This window comes from Filicampus tigris, chromosome 7, assembly GCF_054856515.1.
Source record: "Filicampus tigris isolate MCC_2025a chromosome 7, RoL_Ftig_1.0, whole genome shotgun sequence".
Taxonomy (NCBI): Eukaryota; Metazoa; Chordata; class Actinopteri; order Syngnathiformes; family Syngnathidae; genus Filicampus; species Filicampus tigris.
The window spans coordinates 21,478,426-21,497,006 of NC_141223.1; the positions used below are offsets into that span (position 1 = coordinate 21,478,426).

At 41.0% G+C, this 18,581-nt stretch overlaps 1 protein-coding gene across 3 annotated transcripts in view; it reads right to left on the reverse strand.

The window, feature by feature from the left end:
• Nucleotides 1–18,581, reverse strand: part of cadm1b (cell adhesion molecule 1b) — a 250,988-nt gene that overhangs the window by 15,214 nt on the left and 217,193 nt on the right. The window lies entirely within an intron of this gene.

The following is an 18,581-nucleotide window of genomic DNA, read 5'->3' on the forward strand; positions in this document are numbered from 1 at the left end:
TTTACAATATTTATGAATCAGCCAGGACACCTGCCATGTTGTGTTAGCATTAGAATCAGTGCACATTAACTTCTTTATTTATGCATTTAATTATCATAAAAGTAAATTACACCGTACGGGGGTGCCCTGGACAAAAAACAACACAAAACATAAAAAAATATATATATAATACTGGTGGGATCAGCCAGGGCACCTATTGTGTTAGCACTAGCATCACTGCTAACTTGTGTTTATTTATGCGTTTATTAATCTCTGTGCCTGGGAGTTAACATTTTTTAATGTTTCTTTTATATCGGCGGACCAGCCAGGACACCTCATGTCGTGTTTGTTAGCACAGGCATCAGTGCTTACCTCTGTATTGATGTATTTATCAGTCATGATAAAAGTAAACAACACAGTGCAAGGGTGCCTGGGACCAAAAGAATAAATTAAAAAAAATCCTTCATAACATTATTGGACCAGCCAGGACACCTGTTTTATTCACATATTTATCTATTCATTTAATAGTAAATTACACTTTTACACCTGTAGAGAGTGCCTGGGGGCATTTTTTGCATGAGTAGGGCTGTCAAACGATTAAAAATTTTTATCGAGTTAATCACAGCTTTATCTAAAATATAAATATATTTTTTAGATTAATTAATATAGGCGAAAGCAACTTTTAAATAGCTGTCCACTGTAGTAACCACTTTGCATGAAAGGGTTAAAGATGCCCTCTTCTTTCGAATTGCTTCTTTAAACTCCCGCGGGCGACCGCGAGCCGGGAGAAACTGTACGTCACCGTTTACAATGAGTGCAAATGACTACGTGCTTATTTATTGTTCCATCTGTATTTATTAAGGATATGAATTCCCCACCCAGAGGGCCTACCTGCTTTACTATTTACACACGCATGCGTTCGCTCTGCAGCTGCAGAGTGGGATTATGCATGGGCGATCATTCTGCGCATGCGTCAAATATTTTGTCACGATCATTTACACAATTTAATTACCGCCCAATAACGCGATAAGCCTGACAGCACTAACTATTACCTTAACACATTAGTGGACCACTTGTTGTGTTAGCGCTAGCATCATTACTGATATTTATTAACCATGTATTTATTCATGACAGTGACTTAAAATTTGAGAAAGCTTCACAACTGTAGCAATTGACTTGTAGCAAGTAAACAGAAGCATTTCTATCTGCTGCCAACAATACTGTTTGTCACTGAGGTGTCTTTACATAGACTATACACAGTGCTCTTATTCCGTCGGGGGGAGGGGAGGTTGTTTTAAGGACGTTATTATACCATGAAACAGTCAACACCGTCTGCAATTTGGGCGAGAGTTCACACGCAATAAAATATATTGTGCTTCATGAGAGGTCATTTGCGGAAGTCTTATAGAGCTCCATCATGACACACAGCGACGCCAGTCCGCAGATAAATTGCGCCCGGGCAGAGAAATGTGAGGCTGCCTCAGGTGTCATAGAGAGCTCTCTCACATTAGGGCACATTTATCCGTGCACCCACGCATTCCGGAAAGAACAAGGCAACATTTGAAGCCTTTACATTTCCTGGCCCAGAATAGTTCCGAGGCGTTTATCAATCGTCTACATTGGGCGCACAACGGCAGTGATGGAGGTGTGGCGGCCAACGGGGGTGGGAGTGGAAGTGGGACGAGGAAATGGTGCCGTTGTTCTTTGCTGCATGAGAGAGCAGCTCAATTTGCCACCAATCTCACTAGTCATACTCTCGACTTGAATGATTCCGCTCTAAGACATTAGCAGAGTGTCAATGGAGGAATGATATCTCAGAGTTTCTTTTTTTTTCATTTCAAAAGAAAAATGATGGCGCACCAAATATTTAAGTGAGACAGTCTCAAAAAGTTTCTCTGGACTGGAAACGTCTCTCATGTCACATTCCGTAAGAGGTTAAGGCAAACTCAGTGCTACTTACGCCACGCCAGCTAGCTAGCTAGCAACGAGCTTCGGTTTGCTACTAGCTCATCATGTTGCTGTGTTGCTCTTAAGTCTAAGTGAAGAGCAGTTGTTATGCCTAGCATTATATGCCACTGGCATAGATAGAAAAACAATCCATCCATCTATCCATCCATCCATCCATTTTTTTTCTTCCAAAAAGTATTTGATGCAGTAATTTAATCATTCTACAAATTATAGTCTGTTCTTAATTGCCTTGTATAAATAAAAGTTGCATAAAAAAAAAATTAAGACTTACAAATACCAACTCTTGAATACTAATACTCTTGAATGCTTGAATATAGAAATGACAAAGGCTTATAGCCGATGTTAAATTCTTGAACACTGTAGAGACATGTTTTCCCCCCTTATTTCTCACATTGGGTCACTGATGGTGTAGTGTTACACACGCCTGAGTTGTGTGCGGGCAGCGCGGGATCGGTTCCCGCTCAGTGGCGGTGTCTGTGTGTGCCCTGCGACTGGCTTCCGACCAGTTCGGGGTGTAGTCTGCCTTTCACCCATTGTCAGCTGGGATAGGCTCCAGCACCTCCCCACGACATTGTACAGGATAAGCGGTTTGGAAGATGATGATTTCTCACATTGCTACCATCTATTAATAACCTTGGCAAGCAACACTGATGTATGACATGATTGTCCAAACTACAGTCCGCCATCCATTTTTTAGTGGCCCACAGATATGCTTCAAAGCATCATTGCAATCTCTTATAAAGCGCTGCTGCATATATGCACTCACTTGTTACTCGGCAGATGTTACATGCCCAATAAAGACTCGGCATACTCCAGTCATGCTCACAATGCTGTTGTTCCTTGACAACTTGGAGTAGAAGGTGCAGATGCCCCACAAAGCAAAGGACAGGGTGAGGTGACAGGTTCAGGAAGTCAGACATATACACAAGAGATGACCCCAAAAGAAAAACAATGGGCCAGTTGTAATTGTTTTTTTTTCTTCTTTTTTTTTTTTTTTACTGCAGTCTAAAGCAGCACACCAACTTTGCCATACACGACTGACATGAAGGCTCCGCTCTCCAGCCTAACCCATCACACTCATGCATGAGAGGTGCTTATAAAAGTAACATGCTAATTGATTTCAATCATCTAGGGCAAGAATACCCAACCACCGTGCATGGCCACACAGAAAGAGTTTCAATTGATCAATGCATTCAATTGATCAAACTGTGAGGCAGTTATTATAGTATTATAGTATATAGTTATTCAACTATTATAGTTTTGCTGTGATATTTATTGGTGGATTATATCGGCGCTAGCCGTTTGTGTATAACGCTCACCTACAACTGCAAGGAGTGATTCTGCTTCAGATATGCTCGCTTTAAAAGAAAAGCCTTAGTTTTATTTTCCAATAAAAAAATACTACCTGAAGATGGAATCAGCTTTGTGCCAGCTCATAATGGCACAAAGTTAGGATATTGTCTGTCTTTTGCAGATCTGTCAAAATGTCCACATGAAACCTTTAATTTTTTGGAATGAGGAAATTATATCTTTGATGTTGTGAATTTTTCAAATATGAGGACATTGTAATGCGTGTATTAGATGAATTCTGTGGAAGGAGATCCACATCAAAAAGTGGGCGAAATAATTATAATAATTATAATAAAGCATAGGAATTATTAACAGAATCAAAGAATTCTGCTCTCCTTCCAAGTGTCGGTCCTTCGTGCCTGCCGATGACGTCACCCTTTAAAATATATTGTAGCGTCTTCCAAGAACATAGACGTAGTTTAATTATCACGTTTTTATGAGTTCAACCGGTTACCGTGGGCCACAGCCGACGCCAATACAGTACGACAACCGTTCAGTCAAAAAAGAGCAACGGCTCTCCTCTTCGTCTACCTCTGCTACTCTTGCGCGCATGCCCTCCCATGCAGCGATGCATTCATTTACCTCGGAAACAACACAACTTGGCAAGACACAAATGTGACCACAACACAGATAACCCGATGTGTTACACTATTTCTGTAATATATTTCTTTGCATCTATGTTTGCCACCCCCTGGCTGTTGTTATAACGAGCATTATCGCTACTTTTGCGATGATCGTCCTTCGGTCGTCTACGTGCCGACTGAAGACTTCACGTCACTTTTCGTGGCTTTAAAAATTGGATTGTGGTGAAAAGTTATTCGGAGTAAAACGCGCTTCATTAAGAAATACTTCATGTTAGAAATCTCACGTTGTTTTATTATTAGTAATTGTTGGCATTCGATACATTCATTGAGTTTTGATGTAGTGCTCAGATTTCCCACACTGTGAGCAGGCATTGAACGCTCCTCAAGCGCTAAGTGTTAATAGCGAGAGACGTGGTTTATTTTCTTTTTCCTTCTTCGACACAGCTAGCTAGTAGATTTATCGTGCCGGCAAACTCAGTAGTTGCAGATTTCCCGCGTTTCTACCACGTTTGTTGTTGTGTGTAAATGCTAAAAGCTGACTTTGATGATTTAGATTCGTGTCAGGTAACTGCTGTACATACTAGCCTAGATATGTTCTCGTGAGTGATGTCACGTTGATGAACACTAGTTAATTATTTCGGCTAGTATGCGAACTATTCTAGTGATGAAACGTGTGAATCTGTATTGTATGCATTGTTTGGCTGTTTAATTTCTTAATACAGATGATTTTAATGTTTAGGCATATTGTTAACTAATGGATATGCATTGGATAATGTTGCTAGGTTATCCTTTGTCTGTGTTGTTGCAGACCACAACAAATAGACATGTCAAGTGGAATACGGGCCTGTGTTCTGTGACAGAAGCACCCACATACATACCTTGCCACTCTAAAATAGAGTCAGCTGGAGACATCATACCAATCATATGATCCTCTCCGTTTTACTTCACATTATGTACAGTTCATACAATCTTGCAGCCCAAGTCAACCAGAAAATAGTTTCCAGTTTGGCAGGAGAAACGCAAACGTTCCGCTGATCTTGTTTCACAAGACGGGAAGCGGCTTCTTCACGGGTCAGAAGCGTAAGTGACGTATGCGCTGCCTTGCAAAAGGATCACTAATGTACTTTAATCTATTTTAATAACTCCGAACATAAAAACACAACAGCCAGGGGGGTGACAAACATAGAGGCAAAGAAATATATCGCAGAAATATATCGCAGAAATATATATATATATATATATATATATATTATCATAATATATATATCATCATCAGGCGCGAAGGACCCGATCCAATCTGGACGTTTTAAAAGATTTCAATGAACATTCTATCAGTCCGGCCCTCGGCTTGGCGCAAAATTTTTTCTTTAGCCCTCTGTCCATTTGACCCCTGCCATTTTTACATTTAAAATGTGCTTTATCCTTTTCACTTCAATGACATTCACAAGTCTGGGGAAAATTCACATTGCATGATTTGAAGCCAGACGTATCTGTAAGTGAATCGCCTCTGGTGATTCTGTGATCATTCCCATCTTTCACTTGATGGGTGTTTTCACAGGTCATGATGGGAAAATACGCATAAATGCGCTTTTTTCCGCTACAGTCCCACCTGCTGGACTTAATAAATCACTGGTCTGCAAATCCTGTGCAAATCCTTGTTACTAAGCAAGAAAAATGGCATAAAGAAATCACCTCTCTATGTGGTGCAATTAAAAGTGTTCTTTTCTTGTGCTTGATCAAACGTGTGTCGCACAACGCTCTTGTGCCAGTTCCCTCTCCTGCCCCCTCAGGAAAGGCAAGGGAAGGACAGCCCACCTTTGGTTCGGATCGCATTTCACACTCCTGTCGACGTAAGAGGGAGCCTGGACAGTCAGTGACTCTGTGCGATGGCCAGGCCTTGTGACTCCACAACTCCAAAACAGCTGGCGGAGTCCCAGGTCCTCACATCAGTCAAGGTTGTTAACACCACTTGGAATGGCCTTCCCATTGCGGCCTGGAGCAACACTCGGGGTTTCACAAGGTCTGATGGGAGGCTAGTCTTCTTGCAGGGGTAGAGATTCATCAGGCAGATTCCTCTGGCATTTCATGAGACAGTTTCACTTCCTCATCGTAAAGCATTTTTTTCATAGACAAAACAAGTCTTATGGAAGGACGGGGTCACATTCTTTACTACACATGATCTCCTATTACCCTCTAAGCTCCCAAAAGGTTCACTCACTATTTTGCATGTCTGTCTGTAATGTGTCGGCGAGTGGCGCGTTATCATCCGGTATTTGGTCTACTGAAAGTGCGCCATAAATGCCAACAGTTGTTCCTTCTGTGTGCGTGTGTTTTGTCTCATTACTGCTCGAGAAAAATGCAACCTTTTCTTGTTACTCCGTTTGCGTACATGTTGTCTAAGTCTTATTTCATTATGAAAAGTACTTCCCATTTCTTTTATGTGTACATATTGTCTGTGCGTTATTTTATCATGAAACATGCTTCCCGTTATTTTAATGCATTATTCTAGTCTATTTTCTGCTGTCCCATTAATTATTCCCACCAATCCAGCACTTCGAGGGTGGTAAGCGCCGTGATTCTCAGATCAATGTGAACTATCACTCCTATCTTCTCCACAATTTGGTCAACAAAGCGGGTACCACTATCATTGTACGTTTTCTAGAAATACCATATCTGGGGATGATATCCCTGCAAAGTGCTTTTGCCAACGTCAACGTGTCTGGATGTCTGGTAGGGAATAGATCTAGCCATTTTGAAAAGGCATCTATGATGACCAAACAATAGTTTCCCCCTCACTTTGGTTCAAGAAAAACAAACAAACATATGAATAAGTTGAAATGGATAATGTGGTAAAATGGTACGTGGCCCAAGTTACCTTGTGTACTGTGTCTTGCACATGACAAGCATGCCCTACAGGCATGCCCTACAGAAATTATCGGAATTAGAATCAAAGTCATAAGTCGTATAATGTTGACTGATCAGGATCATTCAATGCAGCAGCCCGTCTGTATGGATTTTTAGGTAAAATAAGTCAGCTGTTTGGTCATACATAGATCTAATCTGTTAATGTCGCGCCAGTGTTTGATTTTATCTCATATTTTTTTCAAAGTTCTTGCTCAGTTTCAGTACTCTGTTGTTGCATGTCATTTAATATGCCCTTGTGTAAATTTGTAAGTCTTTTACTGCTAACACACGCGTTTGTCCAGTAGCTGCATCTTTAGTTGTCTTAACTGCAAATGCGTTCCCATGGGACACACTGTCTGTGCCTGATGTGTGTGTTGCACACTTGCAGACGGCTAGAGTGTGTGTGCCAGCTGTATTGCGTCTAAAAGCTTTGATAAGAGTTCTGCATGTATAACTGGCTTGCCCGTTGATGTTATCATGCATCTATTCTTCCAATACCATGCAAAGGTTATTGTTATTGTGGCAAACGTGAAAACTGGAGTTATTTCCGCCAACTCCTGCAATGTAAAAAACAAGGAGTTCAGTTTATAAAAAATATGGAAACTCGTTGCCTTACAAATAATAAGTAAACTTAACTTGAATTATTTACGTTCAAGCTATTAATATTGAGTGCACAGTACTACCACCAAATTAAGAATTTGAATTCAAAATGTATTATTTTGAGTTTATAGCGCTGAATGGTTAAAAGGGCTTAACAGTTGTATAGCGCGTATCTACCTTTGGTAATCAAAGTGCTTCACACAGTGTACCTCATTTACCTCCTGATGACACAGAATCAGGAGCAACTGGGGGATCAGTATCTTGCTCAAGGATACTTCAATATGGTCACAACGACCGGGGATCGAACCCGCGACCCTTGCGAGGATAAAGCGGTTTGGATAATGAATGGATGGATGGATTTTATTTCTTAAAACTGTTATGCCAACAACGATGTATTAGTTATTGAATGCAATAAATGTTTTTGTAACAGGAAAACAATAAAAATGTAAAGTTCCAATGGGATGCAAAATTGCATGCAACGTATGTCCTCGTCCAGGACATCTCAAGAGCGTAAAAATCTCTGCCAGCGCTGCCGTACACTTAAATCTATGACCCAGAAGTGGAAGTCTTTCGTTTCCTCCTAAAATAATGTGTTATTTTGCAACGATTATTTCATTGCGAAATAATAAAATAAAAATTGAAAACTTTTGTTTGACAATAAAACGCAATAGTATTGCGTTATAAAGCAATCTTAAATAGTCTTGTGATGCCCCCCACGGGCTCCGTAGTCTGGTGACCGACGGTGGTTGGGTTGACAGCTAAATGCTATCTTGTTTAAACAGTTGTAAATATTTCAATCCACTCACGATACTCCCAGCCGGTAAGTGGATGCGCATAGGAAATTAACCAGCTAATGAGCTTTAATAAATAATGTTTATGAATCATGAAACCTCTGCCGTTAGCATCTCTAGCACGGCATGCACGGAGGCTTGCGGGTGGGACGGACTGACGAAATGTAAAGACGGAAGAGCTTTAAAAGGATGAGAACAGATGGGGTCCGACAACGATTAGTAGATTAGATTAGTAAGAGCGGAGGGACGATGATGGCAGGGTGTCCATCTCTGGCTGTTTCCTTAGAAACTTGTGGTACATGGCACATGCCTCACACAGCATAGAAAGAAAAGGGAGATTTGGCAGGAGTGAAAAGTGACAAGCATATTAAAAAATAAACACTACTAATTTCTTCCTACTAAATTGACAAATCTATCACCATTTGTTCAGCACAGCCCCACCTGCAGAGTTTTAGGTAGCACTGCTCCTAATGCGGCACCATGTAATTGCTGTAAAGTCTGCATTGCCATTTTTAAAAAAGTGTCATTTGTCATAAATGCGAGCACAGTGCAACTAATTAATGAGCGTTTATGTGGAGTTTCGTTCCCCATGAGCACCCCCCACGCCCCTCTTGAACCATGTGCCGAGAGTTGGGCGTCCAAGGCGCAGTGTATTTACTGTGGCCAGGGATGCCAGAAAGCACGGCCAAGCCCCCGAGGAGAAGCAAAAGCTGCACTTTAATGAACATCCATGCACTTAAACGACATGCGCACGGTCCCGTCGGCAGCCTTGAAAGACTCCACCGGTTCTCCTCCACTACCTTCCATTCTCCTCTTCCTCCCTCCCTGTCCTCACCTTGGCCCCTGCCGTCTTTCATTTGACACAACCGCCTGGAAACATGCCTCTGCACACCTAGGGAGAGTTATTTTAACAGGCGGGGAAAAAACAGCCAGTCGTATGCTCCCGGATCAAGTAAAAAGAAAAGAAATAATAAAAAACGTACACTTAAAAGTTTCACGAAAAAACATATTGTACTCAGCATTGTGTGCCACAGCTTTCATACACTTTTTAAGGTCATATTCAAGCTGTCACCATCATAACTTAAAAAAAAGTGCCATCTTCTGGGTTTGACGGGGCATTGTTGCATTTGCCCTAAGAGAAAACGGACATTCCTTTTCTGCATTTGTAATGTTTATTTTGGGTGGGTTGGGAATTTTGTGCGGAAAAGCAACAAAAGACAGTTTCAGTTACACTGTCTCAATTAAAAAAAAAACTGTAAAGTAGCAACATTCAGTAAACCTTTTAACATTCTTAACTGCTATGCAAGTTTATATGTAAGTTGTCGAATGTCAAACTCTGGTAGTTCAGTGGCCCTGTTGTAGTTAGTCAGTTTACTTTGTCGGTTCACAAAATTCCAACGCAGAGAAAATGTCACTAAATCACACAAAATGAGATTTAACTGTGACATTTGGCCTTTTCATTCACCATTGGAGATGTTTATCAAGTGCTTACCTTTTACTTAGTGTTAATGAAATCATTTATCATTTATCCACTATTCAATCAGATGTTTGTGCCAAAGAAATAACATCAAGTACACTCATCTTCTTTGATTCTATCACACTGCTATAGACGTGCATGATAATACAATGCTCGTGTTTCGTAACACAGGGCTGCATGGAGCTTTAAATGTTAGGCTATTGACTATTAACTGAAAGGATTTTCAAAGGTAAGGATGCCTAGAATATGCTCAGAGATGGAGCTTGGGTGGCGTGGTGGCAGCGTTGGGCGTGGGTCAATGCACGGAAAAGTGAAGCGCACATTAGTAAGGGTCGACTGTTCCAAACAAATGAAAGGAAAACTTTCTTTGAGAGCAGAAGTCAAGAAAAATAGTTTGGTCAACTATCCAACTATTGTTTGATGTTTGGTAACAAAACGATTTTGGCACAGGGTTCAGCAAAAAACATGAGATAGACACACATGATCTGCTATTGTGGGCCACAATAAAATAAATATATAAAAACAAAAAGATGTGACAGGCCGGAAAGGGCCCGCGGGCCTTGGGATTGACACCATTTTAATTAAAATGCGCTGGCTGTGTTAATTGTAATTTCCTTCAAGTAAAGACAGCAAGTCAGATTAATTTGGTCTGCTTTTGTCTTCCACTTTACCATTTCTCAATTCTTCTGCCTGACTCATCCAGGTTGGTGGTTTGAATCTGCGCCTGGTGTCGATATGGCAGGATTCTGTCGGGATCAAGAGCCGGATCCCCAAGAGAGGTTCAATAAATAGACGTCCGTGCGGTACATATCCCCCTATATGTCCTATTCAAATGTCATATATCATTCCAACAGACAGCAGCATGCCCTACCTCCCTCTTGTAATAAGCACAATTTGATGATGTCTGTAATGCGGCTGCTTGTCCATATTGTCAGCGAGGCACCGCTCGGCGTTCCGTGCGGGAGCGCTGACATGCCCGCGACGGCATCTTGACAGTCAGTGGAGATTTATGGTGTTGGTGTGGAGGGTGGCGGGGGATAAAGGGGATTTGCAAGTAATGCCCAAGTCTGGGTGATGGAGAAAGCAGCTCTGCACCACATACTTTACCGTGTCACCTCTTGTCTTGTCTTTATACAGTGTTTTCCTCTCGTCATCAAATGAACATCTTGTTTCTTCACAGTAAATCTAACACGTATGTGACTCATTTGAAAACTTATTATAAGTGTGAGGGTGGCTGTAATTTATATGGAGGGTGATGTTTTCCCGAGCGGTGTCAATGCCATAGAAATCGTTTGGAAAATGTTACACTTTGATTGGCGCTGTCTTGAAACTTGAGATCAACATTATTTTTTTCGTACTCCCCTGATCGTGTCAAATATAGCCCCATCACAAATCTGTGTAGCCCCAATCAAGAATTAAGCCCCTCCAGCATTTTAACACTCGGATTGACATTCCAAAATACATTCAAAACTAATTTTCTCATCCCGCCATGTATAGGTCAACTCCCACTTTAGCCTCGTCCCTGGATAAGGGTAAATCCTCCACTGAATGGACTCAGTACAATGGAACTTAAGTTGAATGAATGAACTCCCAGCCTGTCAATAGCCATTTGGCGGAGCCGAATTGAAAAACGTCCGCGTCTTTTGTGTTTGTTTCGAAAAGGAAAGAAACAAATCGAGATGAGGAGTGAGCGTACACGGGTAACCTTTAACCAAATCGTTTGCAGAGCGCTGTAGTCAAGTGCTGCAACATTGGACTTTTATTGCCGCCAGCTTGCCTGCTAAATAGATTCCTATAGCAGTCTTTGTAATGACCAAGGATAATTTGGCGACGCACAAACTGTTTTATAACAGGGAGGTAGATAAAAAGTTGAAGGTCTAACTACAGTAAATAAAACTGTGAATGGAAGAAAATGTGTCAGTGAACCTCTGAGTTGAATGAGACGATTAAAAAATGTTTTTTACACCAAAAATCATGGGGAAATTGTATTTTTTCCTTCTTCAAATATTACCTGCAATTGAAAAATGTAGCCCAGTGATTCCTTTAGGCTTCATACAACATTGAGTGTGCAGTTTTTGTAATTACTGGCAACTGCTCCATGAGAAACCAACATTAGCGTAATGAAGCTCCACTTGAGGCTGGGCTGGCACTTCTAACCTGCTCCTCTCTGAGGACCAATTAAAAAAGAAAAAAACTCAATCACTTTCTAAATTCAAGGGACACTTGGGTGAGCTTAACATTGGCACTTATATAATAGGTTTGCATGTAAAAATGACATCAGTACTAAAGTGCCCCCCCAAAAGACTCTGTGTCGTGATTTAAGGTCTTTTTTTGTGATTAGATTTATGACAAATTGCCCCGCCCCCTTTTGGTGCGTGGTTTATGTTATGTTTTCTGTCTCAGCGGTCTTAGTCACGGGAGGGAGGCAAGGTGGTAATATTGCTCGCTTTGTCAGTTCTGTTGTCTAAAACGGTGACCGATCGCCACCAAAATGCAAATGCACATTACTACTCTTGTCCACTTCAACCTGTGAAAGTATAAAAGTGTTCTTATGTGATTTATTGACATAAAACGTGATCTCATCATGATCACCTCCACAAAATCATAAATACCGTGGCAATTGCTTTTTCACTTTCACAAACTGAAGCGGACAAGAGCATGAATGCGCACACGAACCCCGACTGGTTATATTTTGGACATTTAGCGATGCTAAACTCGTGTCAACTCTCGGGAGGCAGAGGGCGACTGGCAGTGGGCAAGCAATCAGGCAAGCATGGATGTTTATTTCCCCACCCCCCCTTCTCTCCCCGGCTAACAGTAGAATAACAGTACAGCTAATAGCAACAACTAGCTTCAGGCCGTTAAAACAAAAGGCGTTAGCACAACAACATTAGCTCCTTACTGTCCGCGCAGCGTGTGGAGGTGATCATGAGCCTGCGTCAACCTTCATGTCGCGGGGTTGCCTCCCAAGCAGTCGCGTGCGTTGTCCGACACCGCTTGCAGCCGCCAGAGAGTGAGGTAAGCCCTCATCGAACAAGCGTCAATGTTCAGCGAATAAAAAGTTCCAGCGAGGCTGACTCCACAACCGAGTGTGGCCGCATTGAAACGTGCCTTTTCGGCTGTTTACGTTCCAAATTGGACAGCGTGTTGTCGGTCGAGAAAATGGGGCCATTCCTCATCCAAATAAATATGCACGGTCTACTCATCTCAACTTCAGTCTCGGTAAATATCCTGACTGGTGTTTAATGCCGTTTTGTTGGGGGGGGGGGTTAATTACCATTTATAAACGATTGCTTAATTTTTCCAATGAAAAGGCAACGACACACGCAAGACCTCCAAGTAGACGGTGCCATCGGGAAATTCAACAAGAACCCCCGAGACTGCACAGGAGTGGAAACATGTCGGCGGTTATAGACACAAAAACCTGCTCGGAATGGACTCCTCAGACTCCATCTGGTGCGTGATTCCCACACTTGTACTAAAGCAAAAAAAAAACACTCCCATGTGCTAGTACAAGTAAACAGAGGAAAACAAGGCGCCTACTCTGCTAACATGCTAGTCGAAAGGAGAGAGAGAGGAAAAAAAAATACAGGCTTAGTCAGGCGAGCAATGATAACTGTGTCAAAGTTTGTATTATATATATATATATATATATATATATATATATATATATATATATATATATATATATATATATATATATATATATATATATATATATATATATATGTATGCAGGGTTGGCTCCAATTTTGGCTTCTCAAGATTGTACACAAACATAATCCAAGAAAAATGATTAAGGCTAAGCACACACACAACAAAAAGAAGTACACACATTTTATATTTAAATACAAGAAATAGTTAGTTTTAGGTATATCTCCAGCGTAATGCTAATACTTAATGGAAAACACTATTGACCGACTAGCAAAAATGAGCATTAAACATCACGGGAGGGATTTACCTTCAAATAAATAATCACACAAAAACGCAGTAGTGACACATATAAACAGTATACATTCTTCCTAATCTGTGAAAAACTAGTTATAGCAATTAAGTTTACCACTTTGTTCTTTTACCTTTTATCATCATGTACCGGTACATGTAGCTCCGTGCTCGCACCACACTGCCCCTAAAAGGCCAAAGCATTAATAGTAGGTATTTATTTTCATAATGTGTTTTTTTTTAACTGTTATTATTTTAATATAGTATTTTCTTATAAGGTGCAACCTTTTTCCTAGATTTTGAGCCCATGCGTCTTATAGTCCGGTGCAGCTATTCTGTGGATTTTTCTTCCACCGCTCGGGGCGCTCTATCCGGAATGACAGTACAATTCAATACAATACATTTCCCATTAACTGGATGTGACTGCAGGTGGAGGAGTTCAACAGGCGAGGGCGCCTTAGACTAGGTTATTGCATTAGGTGCTGTAATGCTTTGATTTGATGTTTTCCTAGAGGTCCGTGAAGTGCACATGAATGCGATTGGCTGATGTTACGTCTGTTCTGTTGTTTCGATGTGAAATGCTATTGTTGATTTAGCATGTCGTGTGTTAGATTGGCTGACTTTATTAACATAAAACAAGACAGGTGCATATGTAGAATGTAGTAGAACAGTAGATAGTGGAGTCTGGTGGACATTAGCTGACAAACTGCAGTGGCAGTCGTCAGTGAATTGAAGATAAGTACTATTTATTTTCTCTTGGTTCTCTTCTGTTTTAAATAGCAACGTTGCTGCAGTGTTAAAAGGCACTGTTAGGAAAGAATGTGCTCAAGTACATACATGTACATTTACAGTTCATAATCGTTATGTAAATGCAGTAAATTTAAAAGTCTTCAACATAGATAGGTGCGGCTTATATAAAGGTGCGGCTTATTTAAGTTTTTTTCCAAACATTCTAAAATTAGAGTGGGTGCATCTTATATAAAAAATACGGAAAATACGGTACATTATTTTACTTGCAACTACTTTATTTTTTGGTTGTTCTTTTATGTTATATTGAAAGTTTTGGTAGTTGAATAAATACTAAACGTTGATAATTGTGTTCACGAATGGTAATTTCAATGACAATCAAAATAAGTGGGATTGTTATTTTTTTCCAATCATCGCCCAGCCCTATGTGTATGTCTACCATTTCCCTCATCATTGCTCCAAAATCTGCAAATTTCCCCGTAGGCTCCTTCAGACGAGACTGCAACAAGGGGGACAAGCTCCTGAGCTGCCAGTTGGAAGCAATGTTGTCTGTTCAATCAACCTGACAACCTAATTCCTTGTTCCCGTATGACGGCGGGCCGGGTGAGGGTGTCTAGTGAGGGCTTAGCCAGGATATGATGTCCCTGCCTCGGATCATCTCCGAGCATCTGACGGCTTGGGAGAATTATCTCACCCTGTTCCCGAGCCGAGGATGAATGTTGAACGCTGGCTTTCAGAATTATTTGCTCATTCCTTAAACCACTATACCAGGGGCCACCAATCCTATCCTATCCTGCATGTTTTTGATGTCTCCCTCCTCCAACACATGGGATTCAAATGATCAGGATGGTTATCAGGTTTCTGCAGAGCTTGCTGATGATCTGATTGTCATTTTTACAACTTCCCGCGAGCTACGCGCTCCGAGTGGAGCAACCCTTTTTGTTATTTCTTACTCTAACACTAGTGTGCCTCCAACCGCCAAAGACAAATTCCTTGTGTTTTGACATACTTGGCCGATAAAGATCATTCAAATTCTTATGTCGGAATTCACTCTCAGATCTGGCTTTGTATTAGGGGTGTGAATCTGTCCAATAAAATACCACTCGATACGTATCTGGATACATGATTGTGAAGTGGAACTATTCGATTTAGTTCGACTCATTTTATTGTGTCATTATATCATTTTACATACAGTACATATAAATTGTCAGTACTGTACTAGTTTTTCCTTCTTTATATATTTTAAAGTCGAATGAGACCATTCGGTTTTAAATCAAAAGTGATCATCCGATTCAAATTGTATTTTTGTTATACCCCGAGCTAGCCTGCACTCTCCCAATGACTTAAGCCCTTCTTCCTCTTGTGCACTCCAGCGGCTGTTGTAAGTCTAGCGCCCTGTGAAAGTGAAACATCAGATTGGACATTTTAAATTAGTTAACTTCCCTGATGGCACTGATTAACTTCAAATTTCAAGTGTGACTTTATTTTCAAAATGGATCTTTACAGCATTCACATCTCAAGAAAACTCCATGCTCCAGGAATTGCTCCAGGAATTGCAACCATCCTCAGACTTCAAAGAGTCACGCCTCTTTAGAGGTTACATGCACTTGAGGCCGTTACGCACGTGGCTGTGTCAGTCGTCATTATGGGAAAATTGGCGTACCTTGAATGTGTGCAAGCCAAAAAAAAAAGACTTGCTCATGAGCAGGAAAATATGGCACTGTGTATGGGATTTTCGACTCAAAGGGGAAGTCAACCAAATCATATTTTTTCAAGAATATGTTCTATACAGGCCCACTTGTCACTTGCAACCCTAACGGGGGCAGAGACTACAGAGAATGCAAGATTGCGTTCGACCTTGACACAACACAGCGAGTTGACAGCATGTGTCAACATATGACTGATGAATGTTTTTCTGTTTAATATGAAACTTATTGCAAGAAACTTTCAAACACATGAAACAAGAAGTACTCTTTTGAAAGGTTGACTTATCTCTCTCCCGAGAGGTTTGCACGCGCACACAACAACACCCTTTGACACCCTACAATTTGAACTCTTCTGAAACTTTTCGCAAACATGAAACAACACGGCAGGCGTTTATTGCGGCGTTTGCTCCCGCGCTGCAGCGACAAGAAAGAAAGGGGCCTTGTCACCCAAATTCAAAGTCGAGCGCAGACGACACAACAACTGACACTTGACACCGACTAAAAGGCCTCTTTGTGCGCGACATGCTGCTTCATCTCTTTGTGGCTGTACGTGTGACAATTACAAATATGCGTGCACCGTACACACTGGGCGGCCTGTGATTACAAACCCAGCTAGATCTCAGCCGGGGGTGGCAGTGGCGCCACAATGGCTGTTTAAAGAAAATTGTGCTTTATGTTACAGCCAGTCTAACTATTTTTGCAGCGTTATGCTGATTGAGGTGCTGCAAAGCAATCTAGCGCCAGCCAGCTTAGCGTGGCCCCTGTGACAGGACGTTTAGAGGAGTCACGAAATGCGACAAGACTCAATTACATCCTCCGAGTATGCACTGCATAAATTGCGCTAAATCCCCTTTCGTCTTTCATGATGTTACAACCGGGGAAAAATAGATAATGGCTTTGAATGGAAGAGGAGGGCACACTGGGAAAAGTGCAGTGTAATGCACTGTGGAGAAGTATTATTATCATGTGTTTGTATCATCAGTTTGTTATGAAAAATTCTGAAAGAAATTGTTTGGAGAAGGGCAGACATGAGAAAAAAAAGCATGAAATGCGATTGGACATTGTGTTAATGTCGAATCCTGTGCATGGTAAATTAAGACTCTAAATTGTCCATAGGTATGAATGTGAGCGTGAATGGCTGTTTCTCTACATGTGCTCTGAGATTGGCTGTGAGCCAATTCAAAGTGTACGCCGCGACCCGAGTCAGAATAAGGAGTAAGGAGAATGGAGAGAGAAATCACTGCATCCGAGAGAAAACAACCAATCAGAGACAGAGGACGTGACTGACAAGGTGCCAATCATTTGCGGTGCACTCGTTGGCACACACTCGCAGTCTTGTGCTGACCTGTTACCTTGGACTTCAGGAGCTGTGCTGAAACCATGGTGAAATATCCTCAAAAACAAAGAAAACATTTTAAATGATTGTATATTCTCTTTAAACCGCTAAATTTTGTGTGATAGGAACACTATCACAATATGTCATGCAACCAACGTAGCAGCTATTGGCACGTTTACAGCGCTAAGGCTAGCTTAGTATTGCTGCACTCCTATTTTGTTGAAGTTGGACAGATTTCTCTATGACTATTTTTCACAACTACACATGCATTATGGATGGCCATATTTGAGAATCATGCTCATGGTCAGGCATGAAGTTAATTCATTTCTGGTTCCAGTTCTGTACGTATAGCGTGTAAGATTTTATCTCCAGGGTCCAGACACTTTTCAAAGTTGGATGTTCTTCGTTTTAACACTGTTTCAGCCAGATGGCTTTGAAAAGTGGACTCAATCCCCCCAAACGCTTAATTTCAGTGCTAAACACACCAGCTGTGTCCGTCTTAGGTTAGCTTAGCAATTAGCATGGCTTTCCATCGTTTCTCGCCATCCCTTGGTGAGAATGATTCTTGTCAGAAATGTATTTTTTTTTATATGATTACTGACTTAGGATCAACTCCACAACATGTTTAGCCACAGCAGTTGCCAGCTGAGCTCATTTCTAACTAGCTCGTGCAGTATAAAGAAGCATTCAACTTGCCTTGACCCCTGACTACCCGCAGTAGGTGACGTCCAGCCCAGCAAAGATTTTTGGGACTGTTTCTGTGGTTGATTCTCAGTTTTGCTATCCAATGTATTGATGAGGCACAAACTGGTTTTCACAAAAAAAAAAAATCCTCTCAAACTGAAATAGGAAACTGCTTATTTCGAGCCTTAGAGAGATATTTTCAGATGAAATGTAATTTATTGTAAAAAAAAAAAAAAAAAATAATAAATATATATTTTCATGTTTTTAATTGAAACATGTAAAAGATGGACATAGATGATTTCACTTGGAGGATGTTATATTTTTTCTGCAATGATTGCTTTTTTGTATTTCACATGGAAAATTAAAAAGGTATGTGCTTTTATTTGACAGCATGATGAGTTTTGCAAATATCACGAACATACTAATGATTGGTACATAAAACAGTTGACCTAAACGGTTGTGCAGATATTGGTATATCCTTTGAACCTACATCAGTTGAGTCTCCCGCTACGAC